Raw genomic sequence first — 17,252 nt, forward strand, 5'->3', positions numbered from 1 at the left:
AGTCACACAGTAGACAACTGGCAGAGTTGGAATTAGAACCCAGGTCCTCTGACTCCCAAGCCCATGCTCCTTCCACTAGGCCACGCTACTTCAGTGCCTGTTCTTTCTTGACATCAAATAAGAAAACAGCGTGTCCTAGTGGAACCAGTACGAGCCTAAGACTAGAGGACCTATGTTTTCTGATCCCGACTCCACTAGTTATGTGACCCCGGGCAAGTCACTTAGCTTCTCTAAGTTAAGCAGTGTGGTTTATTGGAAAGAACACGGGCTTGGGAGTCAGAGGACACAGGTTCTAAATCCGGTTCCACCACCTGTCTGTTGTTTGACCTTGGGCAACCCACTTAACCTCTCTGTGCCTCAGTTACCTCATCTGTAAAATGGAGATTAAAATTGTGAGCTCATGTAGGACAAAGTGATTACCTTGTATCTATGCCAGGGTAGATACAGTGCATGGCCCTTAGTAAGTGCTTAACAAATACCATAATTATTGCTATTATTATTATCATTCTCTAGGCCTCAGTTTTCTCAACTGTAAAATACCTGTTCTTCCTCCTTAGACTGTGAGCCCCATATGGAACAGGGACTGAGTCCACCTGATTAATTTGTACCTACCCTAGCTCTAAGAACAGTACTTGACATATAGTAAGCGCTTAACAAATGCCACAATAAATAAATAAATAGAATCAACTAAGCGCATTTCTTTGAAATCAAGCTGCTAGACTTTGGTCCTCAAGTTTCCGATAGGACTATGAAGATTTTTTAAAAGAGGGAAGATTTCCCTCGATTCATTTTTGGAATGTATTGACTTTGGATTGGATGAGTTTCCTGTTTGGGAACAAGGAGTACCTGCAGGGCCTTCCCTGAACCATTATTTTCTCCATCCCCGCACGCATCCTTTTAGTCCACGAGACCCAGGGAAACTGGAGCGCAGCTTTACCAAAATAACAAACTGTGAAGGGAACTTTCAATGCTGGAGCTTGTGAAGGTTGGGAAAATAGCAGGTTTTAAAATAGAAGAGAGAGACACTTGAAAAGAAACCGAAAACTGTCACTGACTAAAGTCCCCAGACAAGACAGGCCTTTTCCAGTTCAGCCCCAAGGAAACTGGCAAATTCATCTGAAGCCAGGTCCTTGCCCCTTTGGCTCTGGAAGGAAGAGTTTCTTTCTCATCCTGTCTTTCCTAAAGATTTGGGTGGATCAGACTTCAGAAGGTTTCACTCAGCCCTCGGGCAACCTCCTAGCTCATCCCTCTCCAAGCAGTTCCCATGGGTAGGGGCTTGAGGGAGAAGAGAAATTACTTTTTTAGTGCCATCTCTTACAACCCAAAACACATGCCCTGCACAAATGAAAACAGGAGAATATGAGCAGTATCTTACACCAGGAAATCCCCTACAGCCTTAAATTTTTTTTATGGTATTTGTTAAGCACTTACTATGTGTCAACACTGTACTAAGCACTGGGGTAGAATCGAACTAGTCAGGTGCTCCAGTTTCCCTGGGTCTCATGGACTAAAAGGATGCGTGCGGGGATGGAGAAAATAATGGTTCAGGGAATGGTTCAGGTGTTAATGCCTTTTTCCAAAGTGGTATGTCTGGTTAAATCATGACTCCTGACTCTAATGATAGACCTGGCCCTGGCCTCTTCGAGTGTGCCCTGGAGGGCACCGGGGTGAATATGGCACAAAGAAGGACAACTGAGGCAGAAGGCAGATGGCAAATGCCTAGTCTTTTCCTTTGCAGAGCGAAGGAGAAATGAGAACTCCTTGGGCTACTAGATAGAAGATGGGGCTGGGAATCAGGAAATTTGGCTTCTGGCTCCAGCTGGACCCACTGGCTTCTTGTGTGACCATGCATATGTCCATTAACCTGCCTGGGTCTCAATTACCCCATTTGTACAATGGGAATGAGAAATAGTGTGGCTCAGTGGAAAAAGCCTGGGCTTGGGAGTCAGAGGTTGTGGGTTCTAATCCTGGCTCCTCCACTTGTCATCTGTGTGACTTTGGGCCAGTCACTTAACTTCTCTGGGCCTCAGTTACCTCATCTATAAAATGGGGACTTTGAGCCCCATGTGGGACAACCTGATTACCTTGTATCCCCCAGAGCTTAAAACAGTGCTTGGCACATAGTAAGCACTTAACAAATGCCATCATTATTATTATTATTATTCCAGAACTCGTGTTGCCCAGCCCTCCTTTGAACCCTCAGGGAATGTAGTGAGAAAAATGAATTAATAGATGAGAGCAGCCCTCTGAGTTCTCAGGACGGGAGGATTACAAATTTCAATTAACCAATCTATTCAATCAGTGGCTTTTATTGAGCACTCGCTGTGAGCAGAGCAGTATACTATAAGTGCTTAGGAAAGTACAAAACTTTTGAATATACAGGTTTTGTGTCTCCCAGTGTCCTGGAATATCAGGTTGGACTTGGGGTGGGGTGACCTGGCTTCCTCCACATCACATCACCTCTTCCTACTCCCTGTTGGGTTCTTCCAGATTGGGTGGGGGAACAATTTCATGGAGAAGAGGCACAGGGATTCTTTGGAATGATCTCTGCCTACCATGGCAGCTGTGTCCCCATTGTAGTCATAGGTGCAACACACTTGGTGAAGATATAGAAGTCTGTAATATCAGTAATAATAATAATTGCTATATCTGTTGAGCTCTTAGTATGTTCCAGGCACTATTGTAAGTGCTGAAATATAAACAAGGTTTTTGGGTTGGACACACTCCCTTTCCCACATGGGGCTCACAGTCTTAATCCCCATTTTACAAATGAGGAAACTGAGGCACAGAGAAGTCAAGTGACTTGCCCAAGGTCCCACAGCATGTGGCAGAACTGGGATTAGAACCCAGGTCTTTCTGACTCTGAGGCCCATGCCCTATCCACTAGGCCATGCTGCTTCTCTGTGTGCACCTGTGGGTTGCCAAGTCACTTTCATTCATGAGACTATTACATTATAATCCGTCTTTTTCTTTAGGATACTTTAAGGGATAGTCTTCGAGGTGGTCCCTCGGCCCCATCTATCTCAGTTTCTCTGGTCCACCAGGATACCAGCCACAAGAGAGACACTAGCAGGATGAGGGCAGCTTGGCTTTATGCCATCCTCTGAGACCCTCTGCCACAAATCGCAGGTCCTGGCACATTCTCTCTCCCTTCTCCCTTGCTTTTCCTTATGGATGAAGCATAGGATTTACGGCAGAGAGGAACACTGGGCCGAGGCTATAACTCATTTCTGGAGAACAGTCACTGCATCAAAGGCTGGGCTACTTCACAGCTTTCCTTATTTATATGCATCTTTTGCACCAAACCATTTTATAATAGACAGTCACCCGGCAGTTCACACCAGGGGTGGCTGATATACAGCACAGAAGAGAAACATGAGTAAAAGGTAGCCAGCAGAATTGTTCAGGATCCTCAAACCCTCTCCTCATCTCCGGCATTTTTAGTGGTGTTAGCTTCAACCCAGGTAGTCTACGGCAAGGGAAAGAACAGACTGTTGATGCCTGTTTACTTGTTATGCTGTCTGTCTCCCCTCTTCTAGTCTGTTAGCCTGTTATAAGCAGGGATTGTGTTTCTTTGTTGCTGAATTGTACTTTCCAAGCTCTTAGTTCAGTGCTCTGCACACAGTAAGCGCTCAGTAAATATGGTTGAATGAATGAATAAATGAACATGGCTGCTAACCCAGTTTAATGTGAACTCATATCTCTCCCAACATTCCTCATTGCTTTCATACGACCAGAGAGTCCAAGATAGGAATGTCTGATGTTTTCTAATGAAATACTCACTTTAGCAAGATGGGCTCTACAGGTAAATACGTGACTTCAGGGAACCCGAAATGAGTTATTGCCCTGGTATAAATTCTGTCTAGGGGTACAGCTGGAGCTCTGTGGGTGGAGAGTCATCACACAAATCCCTGGAAATTACCATTGATCCCACACTTTATTTGAGTCATCAATTTCAGGCACTCCCTTCCTAACAGAGTTGTTAAAAAAAAAAACAGCACACAGTCCTGTGGATGTTGCCCCTTTCCCGCTAGAGGATCAGCAGCAGCTAGAGGACCAGCAGCTGGGGAAGGGAGAAGGTGAGGAAAGAGCTCAGAAATTTCAAAAGCTGGGGCCATATTGTCCCTTCCTCACTGTCATCTGGAAAGGTTTAGGGACTTGGGGCTAGATAGTGGAACGGAATACAGATTTAGGGGAGTTGGAAGTGTCTGAGTGTGATAGGAGGCAATGCATAGCTCCTATTTTCATGTTCAGATCTTCAGAATCAGAGTGGATTCTCATAGATCTGGGATGGCTCTGTTGTAGAACTCACTTGAAACTCAGAAATGGACAAAATGGGTCTCTGCAGCCTGAGGATTTTACGTGCTGGAGAGTTTCCTGGAGGTTTTAGAAATGACAAGAAGAAGATTTAGGGTCCACATCCCATCTCCTTGTGCTTCTCCCGTCTAGCAATTGCATGTGAGTGACAGGCCTGAGGATGGGAAGGAACAGTTGTCAATGAGGGCATCAACCACTGACCAGTGATTCCTGAGATGGATAGATGTCCTTTCAGTTGGGACTGACCCCAGGCCAAGGAGGTTATAGTAATGGTGGTCGTATTTGTTAAACCCTTACTATATGCCAAGCCTCTAGATTCTAAACTCATTATGGACAGGGAATGTGTCTATATTTTGTAATATTGTATTCTCCCATGCACTTAGTACAGTGCTCTACACAGTGCTCAATAAATACAATTGACTGACTAGGGCAGATACAAGATAATCATACCCCACTGCCCTAAGTAGGAGAGAGAACAGGTATCGAATCTCCATTAGGCAGATGAGGCTACTGAGGTATGGACAAGTTAAGTGACTTGCCCAAGGTCACATAACAGGTAAGTGGCAGGCTTGGGATTAGAACCTGGGTCCTCTGACTCCCAGGCCTATGCTCTTTCCGCTACACCAAGCTGCTTTCCTAGTGTTTCACTTTAGCTGAGAGTCAAGCCTTTCTGATTCTGGCATAACTGGTAACAAAGGGGAAAATAAACCAGAGATGCTACACCTCTGAATAGAGCCAGCAATTTTGTTTGAACACTTTCTGGGTGCAGATCAGGGTTCTAAGCATTTGGAGGACATAAACAAAGAAGTCAGGGTGTAGTCCTTGTTCAGGAGGAGCAGTCAAACTAATAATATTTGAAATCTGATTTGGGGGAAGTCTTTCCTCTTAGAACCAGGGAAAAGCAGGCTCATTCCCTCCTCTCTTTTAGAAAGGAAACTCCCATCAATTAATCAGTAGTATTTATTGAGCACCTACTGTGTGCAGAACACTGTGCTAAGCATTTGGGAGAGTTCAGTAGAATTAGTAAACATTTTCCCTGTCCTCAAGGAGCTTACAATCTAATGGTGGCAACAATCTAGTTGGGAGGAAGAAGTGGATATGTAGTAGGGTATGTAAATCAATATGTGCAGAAGGGAGTTGTGTGTTTGCCGATACAGAGTTAGTGCAGAAGCACTCAAATGGTTGTCTGGGGGATATAACTGGGTGGGGGAGAAAAATGAATCTGGAAATGCCTCCTGGAGATGTGATCTAAAATTAGTATTTCCTCTTAGAAAAGTGATGGGTCCTGGGGACTCTTCTGATTATCCTCCAATCTGGTCCAGTCTATCTGTCAGTCAATAAATCAGAATATTTTGAGAATCTACCTAGGGAAGACCTCTGTTTTAAGTACTCGGCATACTGCTTTGCACACAGTAAGTGCTCAGTGAGTACCATTGATTGCTTGGGTGAGCACAATTCTTTTTTAATCATATTTGTCAAGCACAGACCATGTGCCAGACACTGTACTAAGCACTTAGGTAGATATAAGATAATCAGGTTGGACACAGTCCATGTCCCACACGGGGCTCCCAATCTTAATACCATTTTACAGATGAGGTAACTGAGGGACAGAGAAGTTAGATGATTTGCCCAAGGTCACATGGCAGACAAGTGGTGGAGCCTGAATTAGAACCCAGGTCCTCTGACTCCTAGGCCTGAACTCTTTCTGCTAGGCCACACTTCTTCCCTAACCCTATCTCCACCACTTGCTTTCTGTGTAATCTTGGGTGAGTCACTTCACTTCTCTGTGCCTCACTTTCTTCAACTGTGAAATGGGGATTCAATACCTTTTCCCCCTCCTACACAGAACGTAACCCCCAAATGAGACAGGGACTGTGTCTCACCTGATTAACATGTATCTATCTCTGCACTTAGAACAGTGCTTTAAACATAGTAATTGCTTAATAAATACTATGATTATTATTAATAATTATTATCAGCATAGTAGCCATTTAGGTGGGGAGGAAAAGACAGATTTTAGAAATGTTATGAAGGTAGAACTGGCAAGATTTGGTGACAGACTCATTCATTCATTCATTCTTTCGACCATATTTATTCAGTACTTATTGTGTGCTGAGCACTGTAGTAAATGCTTGGGAGAGTACAACACAACAATAGACACATTCCCTGCCCACAATGAGCTTATAGTCTAGAGAGGTGAGACAGACCTCAATATAAATAAAGTACAGATATGTACATAAGTGCTGTGGGGCTGGCAACAGGGGAAAAACAAAGGGAGCAAGTTAGGGTGACGCAGAAGGGAGTGAGAGAAGAGGAAGGTTGGGGGCTTAGTGAAGGCCTCCTGGAGGAGGTGTGCCTTCAATAACACCTTGAAGGTGTGTGTGTGTGTGTGTGTGTGTGTGGTGGGAGGGGTTGGGAGGTTGGGGGGACGGGTCGTGGGTGAGTAATTGTTTTTTGGATTTTAGGAGGGAGGGTGTTCCAGGCCAGAGGCAGGACATGAGTTAGGGGTCAGCAGCTAGATAGGCGAGATCAAGACACAGTGAGAAGGTTAGCATTAGAGGACAAATGGAACATTCATTCATTCATTCATTCACTCATTTATTAAGTAATTACTGTGTGTAGGACACTGTACTAAATGCTTGGGAAAGTACAATAGAGCAATAAAGAATGACAATCCCAGCCTACATTGAGCTCACAGCCTGGCAGGGGCGGGGTAAACAGGCATCAGTGCAAATAAACAGACATCAATATAAATAAAATTACAGATATATACACAAGTGCTGTGGTGCTGGGAGAAGGGGGAAGAGCAAAGGAAGTGAGTCAGTGCAATGTAGAAGGGAGTGGGAGATGAAGAAAAGCAGGGCTTAGCCTGGTAAAGCCTCTTGGAGGAGATGTGCCTTTAGTAAGGCTTTGAAGGGCAGGAGAGTAATTGTCTGGTGGATTTGAGGAAGAATGGTGTTCCAGGCCAGAGTTAAGACGTGGGTCAGGGGTTGTCAGCAAGACAGGCGAGATGGAGGCATATTGAGAAGGTTAGCACCAGAGGAGTGAAGTGTGCTGTGGGTTGAAAGAGAGATGAGTTGAAGATGAATCTAAGGTTTGGACTTTTGAACCAGGGAGGAAAGTGGGTTGTCTTCAGTAATAGGAAAGACATGGGGAAGGCATGGATTTGAGTGGGAAGTTGAAGAGTTCTGTTTTGGACACATTAAGTTTGAGGTGTCGGCAGGGCATCCAAGTAGAGATGCCTGGAGGCAGGAGTACTTGTAAGGCTGCCGAGAAGGAGAGAGGCCAGGGTTGGAGAAGTAGATTTGGAACTGTCAGCATAGAGATGGGTAGTTGATGCCAAGGGAGCCAGTGAGTTCTCCAAGGGAGTGGGTGTAGATTGAAAATAAAAGGGGACTCAGAATTGAGCCTGAGGGACTCAGGGAGAAGAGGAGAAGGGAGTGACCTATAGTGTCAAAAGCAGCTGAGAGGTGGAAGAGGATTAAGATGGAGTAGAGGTCATTGGATTTGGCAAGAAGAGTGTGAGTGTAAAGAGAGAAGAGTAGGGAGCTCAGATCGGAGTCTTGAGGTATATCCACAGTAAGGGGATAAAGAGGTGGGTGAAAAACCAGCCAAGGAGACCCAGAGGAAGCCAAACAGACTGAGCATCATTTGGAGAATATGATCTGCCAACTTGAAAATTCTAAAGGCATTTTTTCTGGGAATTTCTAAGTTAGAGAGTTCTGGGGAGTGAGGCTCAGAGCAAAGGAACTCACTTGTGTTTCTTTAGAGTGTATTGGGGGTTGTTATGGGGCCTCAGACAAATGCTAGGAGGTGAAGTGATTTCTGGGATCTCGTTCAGAAATCGGTATGTGGTTTGCCCCTGCTTTTCTCCAGCCATACATATCGATCCCCTACAGGAAGATAAACACATTAATGAGGAAACCTCCTCCGAAGAGCTTGGGTAATGGCCATCTGGTGATGTCCTTAGGAACATCCAGAAATACAAGAATCGGCAAAGCAGGCAAGATCATGACTACAATGAACAAATTTATGAAGCAGGTTTGCAGCAGGAATCAAAGTAATGAACTGGTGGTATGTTTCCAAGTGCATAATGTATGGGGATTATATAAAATGCATTTTCAATGACTGACACATTTATTCTTCGCAGTGGGAGCCTCTCCAGTCCAGTCAGCGACACCTACTGTTACTGCTTGGCGTTAACACAGACACTCCCCTCTGCCAGGCCAAAGATCCCTTCTCCCCCATCTCTTCTTCCAGAGCTTTGCACCTTATTTCAGTTTTCTAAGACGCATTGCCTCCAGAGATGCAGTGGCAGCTCAGGTTGCTCTCAACTATTGGAACTTATGAATGGGAGGGAAGCAGTGTGGCCTCCTGGATAGACCACAGAGCCGGGCGTCAGAAGGACGTGGGTTCTACTCCTGGCTCCGCTACTTGTCTGCTGTGTGACCTCGGGCAAGTCACTTCACTTCTCTGTGCCTCGGTTACCTCTTCTGCAAAATGGGGGTTAATACTGTGACCCCATGAGGGACATGGACTGTGTCCAACCTGATTAGCTTGTATTTACCCCAGCGCTTAGTTCAGTGATTGGCGCATAGTAAGCACTAACAAATACCAATAAAAAAATAAACTTTTAGGTAGCAGTAGAGACTTAATGGAAAGACTGTTTTAATCTGGGGAGAACACAGAGTTCACGAGCTCCAGGAAGCAGAGGATCAATAACTACAATCTGCATAAACCTTCCTGGTTAATGCAAAGACGCCGAGATGCTCAATTTAAAAGTGAAAAGGCGAAGAAAGGAGGCAGTGGAAAAGACCATGTTAATATAAGGTACATAGTGATATAAGGGTCTTAGCTGTATGACCATCTCATCAAAGCAAGGGATCATATTAATCGTCATCATCATTGGCATTTATTGAGAGGTTTCTATGTGTAGAGGACTCTACTCAGTGTTTGGGCGAGTACAGTACAACGGAGTTGGCAGACATGCTCCCTGCCCACAGTGAGCTCACAGTCTAGAGAGGAAGAAAGACATTAATATCATAAATTATTTATAATATATAATTTATAGTGCTGTGGGGTTGAGGATGGGATGACTCTCAAATGATCAAAGGTCAAAGACTAATCAGAGTCAAGAGAACTGACATCCCAAACCAGAAAGCAGAATACATGCAGATTATCATGTTGGGATACAGTTGAGCTAGAAGAAAGGATTCTGACTGTCTGGGTCATGACTACCAAGAGGAAGGTGACTTTGAGGTGTGGTGAGAATTTGGGAATAGGTTAATGAGAGGACTCCTGCAGTTATCTGTAGGTGTTGAGTGTTTGACTTTGAGACAAAATAATTTTTGTGGGGAAGCAGCATGGCCTAGTGAAAAGAGTATGATCCTGGGAATCAGAGGACAGGGATTCTAGAATATAGTCCTGGGAGTCAGAGGACCTGGGTTCTACCACATGTCTGCTGTGTGACCTTGGGCAAATCACTTAACTTCTCTGTGTCTCAGTTACCTCATCTGGAAAATGGCACCTAAGACTATGAGCCTCATGTGGGTCAGGGACTGTGTTCAATCTGATTACTCTGTATCTACCCCAGCACTCAGAACAGTGTTTGGCACATAGTAAGTGCTCAACAATATCACAATTATTATTATTATTAGGAGTAGCTATTTGGAGTTCAATACAGCATTCTTGTTTTATACTCGTGGGCAGGGAACATTTCAATCAGGTCTGTTATATTGTGCCCTCTCAAGTGCTTAGTAGAGTTCTCTGCACCACAGTGTGCACTCAGTAAATATTATCGACTGAAGACACATCTAAGTTATTTAAAGTGAGACGGTAAACTCATTGCAGACGGGGAAGTGGTTTGGGCTTCTGTTGTTCTTTGCCAAGTGCTTAGAACAGAGTGAGTGCTTTATAAATTCCACTACTACTTGTTCTTCCTCCCACTTAGATTGTGAGTCCTGTGTGGGTCAGGGACTGTATCCAACTTGATTATCTTGTATCAGTAATAAGTTCAGTGCTCGGTATATAATAAGTGCTCAACAAATAGCATTATTATTACTAACCTCATTGGATGGAATTTCAGTTTTTTCTCAATGGGCAACTGAGGGAAGGCCTACAGGCCTGGGTGACAGACCTTCTGAGATCTTTCAGTGGCTTTATTTCTCCTGTTTTCTACAGGATCTTAAGCCATGAACCTCTGGAGTTGTGGGGAGAGGAATAACTCTACACTAAGGGGAACCCCCACAGCCCCACCCCACTGTCCTTGAGACCAACTGGAAGTTCTTGAGTCTTCCTCTGTCGCATCTGACCTCCCAGGAGAAATAGCCGAGACAGTTGATGACAGTCCTGGGACTGTGACTCTTGGCCAGCAAATAGCCCAGAAAGGAAAGGGTTGGCATTGAATATCATCTAATCAAATTCACTCTACCTTCTATGATGCCTGTACACTCAGATCTGTACTCTTTATAAGAATTTGATATTCATCTCACCCCCAAACCCTCAACACTTAAGCACATGTCAAACAATCATATTTATTGAGTGGTAATTTCAGGCAGAGCACTAAACTAAGTGCTTGGGAGAGTACAATATAACAGATTTGATAAAGTTCCCGGCCCACAGGAAGCTTACAGTCTAGCTTACATATCCCCATACTCTCTCATTCCTCCATGAGTAATTTAGTGTCAGTCTCCCTCCCTAGACTGTAAGGTTCTTGTGGGCAGGGATCATGTTTCTACCAACTCTTCTGTATTATTCTCTCCCAAGGAACTAATACAGTGCTCGGCAAAGAGTATGCACTCGATAAATACTGTGGATTGACTGATTGATAAGCTAGCTTTATAGGTGGTGCTTACTGGCTCTGACTCGGTATCAGTTGGTCATTTGTGCCTTCCCTGTCCCACATAGGGCTCACAGCCTTAATCCCCATTTTACAGATGAGGTAATTGAGGTACAGAGAAGTGAAGTGACTTGCCCCAGGTCACACAGCAGACAAATGACAGTGCTGAGGTTAGAACCCAGGTCCTTCTGACTCCCAGGTCTGTGCTTTATCCACTACGCCATGCCACTTCTTCAGAGGTGCCAATTAGGGAAGAAGATGAAATGCTACCAGTCCTCTAGATTGCAAGCTCAGAGAAGCAGCATGGCTCAGTGGAAAGAACATGGGCTTGGTAGTCAATGGACATGGGTTCTAATCCTGATTCCGCCACTTGACTGCTGTGTGAGCTTGAGCAAGCCACTTAACTTCTCTGCACCTGAGATATCTCATCTGTAAAGTGGGGATTAAGACTGTGAGTCCCTCGTGGGACAACTTGATTACCTTGTATCTACCCCAGTGCTTAGAACAGTGCTTAGCATATAGTAAGCACTTAACAAATACCATTATTATCATTATTATAGGCAGGAAATGTGTCATCTATTTCTGTTGTCATTGTACTCTTCCAAGCTCTTAGTATCTTGCTTTGCATATAGTAAGTGCTCAATAAATACCATTGATTGACTGATTACTACCACCCAGTCTTTGGAAACTTCGATCCACCCCAGAAGCTCTGAAAATTAATTCATTCATTCAATAGTATTTATTGAGCGCTTACTATGTGCAGAGCACTGTACTAAGTGCTTGGAATGAAAAAGTCGGCAACAGATAGAGACAGTCCCTGCCCTTTGACGGGCTTACAGTCTAACCGGAGGAGACGGACAGACAAGAACAATGGCAATAAATAGAGTCAAGGGGAAGAACATCTTGTAAAAACAATGGCAACTAAATAGAATCAAGGCGATGTACAATTCATTAACAAAATAAATAGGGTAATGAAAATATATACAGTTGAGCAGACAAGTATAGTGCTGAGGGGATGGGAAGGGAGAGGGGGAGGAGCAGAGGGAAATGGGGGGAAAAGAGGGTTTAGCTGCGGAGAGATGAAGGGGGGGCGGTAGAGGGAGTAGAGAGAGAAGGGGAGCTCAGTCTGAGAAGGCCTCTTGGAGGAGGTGATTTTTAAGTAGGGTTTTGAAGAGGGAAAGAGTTTGGTGGAGGTGAGGAGGGAGGGCGTTCCAGGACCGGGGGAGGACGTGGCCCAGGGGTCGACGGCGGGATAGGCGAGACCGAGGAACAGTGAGGAGGTGAGCGGCAGAGGAGCGGAGCGTGCAGGGTGGGCGGTAGAAAGAGAGAAGGGAGGAGAGGTAGGAAGGGGCAAGGTGATGGAGAGCCTCGAAGTCTAGACTGAGGAGTTTTTGTTTGGAATGGAGGTTGATAGGCAACCACTGGAGGTGTTTAAGAAGGGGAGTGACATGCCCAGAGCGTTTCTGCAGGAAGATGAGCCGGGCAGCGGAGTGAAGAATAGCCTGGAGCGGGGAGAGAGAGGAGGAAGGGAGATCAGAGAGAAGGCTGACACAGTAGTCTAGCTGGGATATAACAAGAGCCCGTAGCAATAAGGTAGCCGTTTGGGTGGAGAGGAAAGGGCGGATTTTGGTGATACTGTAAAGGTGAAACCGGCAGGTCTTGGTAACGGATAGGATGTGTGGAGTGAACGAGAGAGACGAGTCAGAGATGACACCGAGATTGTGGGCCCGAGAGATGGGAAGGATGGTCGTGCCATCCACGGTGATAGGGAAGTCTGGGAGAGGAAGGGCTTGGGAGGGAAGATGAGGAGCTCAGTCTTGCTCATGTCGAGTTTTAGGTGGCGGGCCGACATCCAGGTGGAGACATCCTGGAGGCAGGAGGAGATGCGAGCCTGAAGGGAGGGAGAGAGGACAGGGGCAGAGATGTAGATCTGCGTGTCATCTGCATAGAGATGGTAGTCACAACCGTGAGAGCGAATGAGTTCACCGAGGGAGTGAGTGTAAATAGAGAACAGAAGGGGGCCAAGAACTGACCCTTGAGGAACTCCAACAGTTTAAGGATGGGAGGGGGAGGAGGCGCCTGTGAAGGAGACTGAGAATGACCGGCCAGAGAGATAAGAGGAGAACCAGGAGAGGACAGAGTCCATGAAGCCAAGGTGAGATAAGGTGTGGAGGAGGAGGGGATGGTCGACAGTGTCAAAGGCAGCAGAGAGGTCAAGGAGGATTAGAATGGAGTAGGAGTCATTGGATTTGGCAAGAAGGAGGTCATGGGTGACCTTAGAGAGAGCAGTCTCGGTAGAGTGGAGGGGACGGAAGCCAGATTGGAGGGGGTCCAGGAGAGAATGGGAGTTAAGGAATTCTAAGGGATTGAAAAGGGATCAGATTCCAGAATTCCCATTAGCTGGGCATGTTAGCCCCTTCCTTCCAGAGCTGCCCACTCTGCTGCTAATAAATCTCTAGGATTGAGGAATCCTCCAATAGAACCTGAAGTTCATATGTGATTTTTTCTCTTGAGAAGAGATAGCCTATGATCTGAGAATGGAAACAAGATTGAGGGCATCCCCCTTAGGAGAAATAAAGACTCTTGCCCCTCTGAAGTGAACTGGAACAGAGTAAAACCAACTAATGGCCATCTGGTGTGAAATACCAACTTCAGACAGGACAAAGCCCCCAGAAGAGAAAGACTCCTCAAAAACCCATTAGACTCGGATTCACTCTCCACCTCTAGTGGGGAAAGGCAGGATCGTGGCTCCACAAAGCCTAATTCAGACCAACTATGCAAAGCTAACTTCATGTTGGGAAAGAAATTAGATCACTCCTCTTCGATACCAAAAAATATGGAGAGCCTTAAATTTAGATGACAGATAAATTCAAGGGTTGATGCGATCTCTTTTTCTAGGCTCACACAGAAGTGGGAATACATAAATTATTAGGCCTAAAAGCTTATGTAATTTAACTTCCATTCGATTCACCATAAAGTACCACAATGCCCTCTGCATCTAGTTGTTTGATTATACGTTTGTACCAAGTCAGAGCCTATGCTTAAAATAACATTCCTGGAATAGAGATGGACAAGAGAATTCATTGGAATGGAAATCAATTTGATTAGAGAAGTAAATTACCTTGAGTATATGAGCAGTCTATTGTGGTTCTGCTCTAAAACCAACTTCTGCAAAATATGTTAAACTTTTAAAAGGAAATACATCCTTTGGATAGAAAAACCAATCTGCAGTCATCTCAAAATAAACACGGTATGGGCCGAGTGCCCCGATGAGTAATATATTTTAAAGGCAAATGGGGAACTGGAAATGATCTGAGCTCGCTGCAGAGGGAGGGGTTCAGGGTGGAAACCATCTCTCTCCCAGTAGATCATGGACCAGAGGACTGAGGAGGGCAGGGATTGAATTGGGCAGATCCTCAAGTTTGTGATCTTTTTCTTGAGGTCCCTTAGGTTTGGCAGAGGGGGAAGAGGGAGTTTGGGTCAGGTATATTAATGTCTGTCTACCCCTCTAGACCCTAAACCTATTGTGGGCAGGGAGTGTCTCTGCTTATTGTCATACTGTATTCTCCTAAATGCTTAGTTTATATTGTACTCTCCCAAGTGCTTAGTACAGTGCTTTGCATACAGTAAGTGCTCAATAAATACAACTGACTGGCTGGCTGTATGGGAAGGTTGGGGGTTTCAGCTGCTTGCAGGGAAGAGAAATTCAGGAGTTTAAAAAAGCAACTGTCTCTCTTCCCAGGATAAGCAAACACAAATCCATGAACCCTGTCTAAGAGAAATAAAGTGGCAGGAGGAAAGTGAGGCTAAGGAGGGAAATTTTATCCTCTTGATAAGACAATACCACATCTTCCCTTCCCTGGGGAGCTTTAAGCATTTAAATGCCTTAAGGCAGGGGGCTGGCCCTGGTGACCTCTTGAAGTTCTTTCTGGGTCTAGAATCCCAACATGTCTAAAAGCTTAGTAAGAATTACCAGGGCTTAAGACCCACTAGGTGACCTGTGACTTCCACTGTGCCTCCAAGTCCCTCTCTGCTCCCACCGCTGCTTGCCTTGTTCCTCCCTGACACTTCAAGTATTCAAGGGCTCCATGGAGGAAGGGGAAGGAGATGGGAGCTCGACCAGAAGCTTGAATAGGTAAAGGTGTCTTGGGATGGTGGTTCTCAGTCAGAGGGAGCTTGGCTCAGGATGGCTTGGGAGGTTGAATTTCAATAGAGTGTGGATGCATTTTCAGAATGCCCTGCCTGGGGATTCCTGCAGCCAATGTCTTCCACACAGATCTACATCTCTCGCTTTCCAGTCAATTCTGCATTCCCTCCCACTGATCTCTGCTTGATAATTTTCCACTGCTTACATCGCTCCCAGCAGTCAGTTACAGACAAAAATGGCTTCTGGTCAATTTGCTCCTGGTTTCTTTCCACAATCTGTAGGTTTGTGCCTGGGTTTTCAATGGAATTTGTTTCTAATTAGTCTTATTTAGTTACATCTCCATCTGAATCTCTGCCACTAATGGTATCAGCACCATATTTTAGATGACTATATTTAGGGTGACCGGTCATCTGGTTTTATATTGGCAATCCATCAGTGATATTTATTGAGTGCTTAGAGTGTGCAGAACACTGCACCAAGCAACTTCGGGAAAGTACAATACAAAGGAGTAGGCATAGATGATCCCTGCCCGGAAGGAGCTTACAGACTGAAAGGGGAAAAGGTCATTAAAATGAATTACAGACGAATATATGCCCAATTCTTGGGGGGCTGGAAGAGGAGGAGAATATTAAAGAGCTTGAGAGGAGCAGACCCGAGTTTTAATAATGAATGGGAGGCGTAGGTGGAGGGAGTAGATTTTGAGAGGCAGGAGATCTCTTCCACTCGTTGGGAAGGATGGGAAACTCAAAGGGGAGCAGGAGGAATGTGGGACTGGAAAGATGAGGTGGAGATTTTAGGGAGCTCACGACTTGTAGTTTCAATTTTACCAATGAGGTAGGTGGCAAGTTTGTTAGGGGCAAAATGGGGAAGATGGGAGGATAGGGGATTTGAGGAGAGAGTTAAAAGTTTGAAGCAGCTGGTATGGGCAATCAATCAATCATATTTACTGAGCACTTACTGTGTGTAGAACGCAGTACTAAGCACTTGAGAAAATATGGTATACTAGAGTAGGTAGACATGACTCCTACCAACAAGGAGTTTACAGTCTACAGGAGGAGAAAGACATTAAAATAAATTACAGATAGGAAAAGTAGTGGAGTATAAGGATATTTACATAAGTGCCATGGGGCTGGGGTGAGTATCAAAGTGCTTAAGGGTTACATAGTCAAATGCATAGTTGAGGCAGATGGGAGGGCAGATAGCAGAAATGAAGGCTTAGTCAAAGTAGGAGGGTTTTAGGAGGGCTTTGAAGGTGGGAAGAGTGGTGGACTGTCAGATATGAAGAAGGAGGTAGATCCAGGCCAGAGGGAAGACAAAGGCAAGGGTTCAGTGGTGGGATAGATGTGATTGAGGTAGAGAGAGTAGGTTGGCATTAGAGAAGTAGAATTAGAGAAGAGACGCGGTAGGATGAGGAGTGCTGATTGAGTGCCTTAAAGCCAAGGGTAATAAGGACAGAGTAGTATTAGGTAAGCAACATGTCCTAGGGGAAAGACCATGGGACTGGGAAGCAGAGGACCTAAATTTTAATCCCGGCTCTGCCACTTGTTTCTGTGTGACCACAGGTAAATCACTTAATATGATTTACTTGTATATAGCCCAGAGCTTAGTACAGTGCTTGGCACATAGCAAATGCTTAACAAGTACCACTGTTGTTATTATTATTAATTATTATTATTGCTTCTGAGCAATCAATCAATAGTATCTGTTTAGTTCTTACTGTGTGCAAAGCACCGTACTAAGCATTTGGGAGAGTACAATATAACAATATAACAGACACATTCCCTGTCCACAACAAGCTTACACTTAGAGAGGAAGACAGATATCAATATAAGTATATAAATTATGGATACGTACATGAGTGCTGTGGGACTGGGCCGGGGGGGGAGCGGCCACTAAAGGGAGCAAATCAGAGCAATATACAAGGCAGAAAGGAGAAAAGAAAAAGAGAGT

The sequence above is a fragment of the Ornithorhynchus anatinus genome, chromosome 4 (genome assembly GCF_004115215.2).
Source record: "Ornithorhynchus anatinus isolate Pmale09 chromosome 4, mOrnAna1.pri.v4, whole genome shotgun sequence".
NCBI classification, from domain to species: domain Eukaryota; kingdom Metazoa; phylum Chordata; class Mammalia; order Monotremata; family Ornithorhynchidae; genus Ornithorhynchus; species Ornithorhynchus anatinus.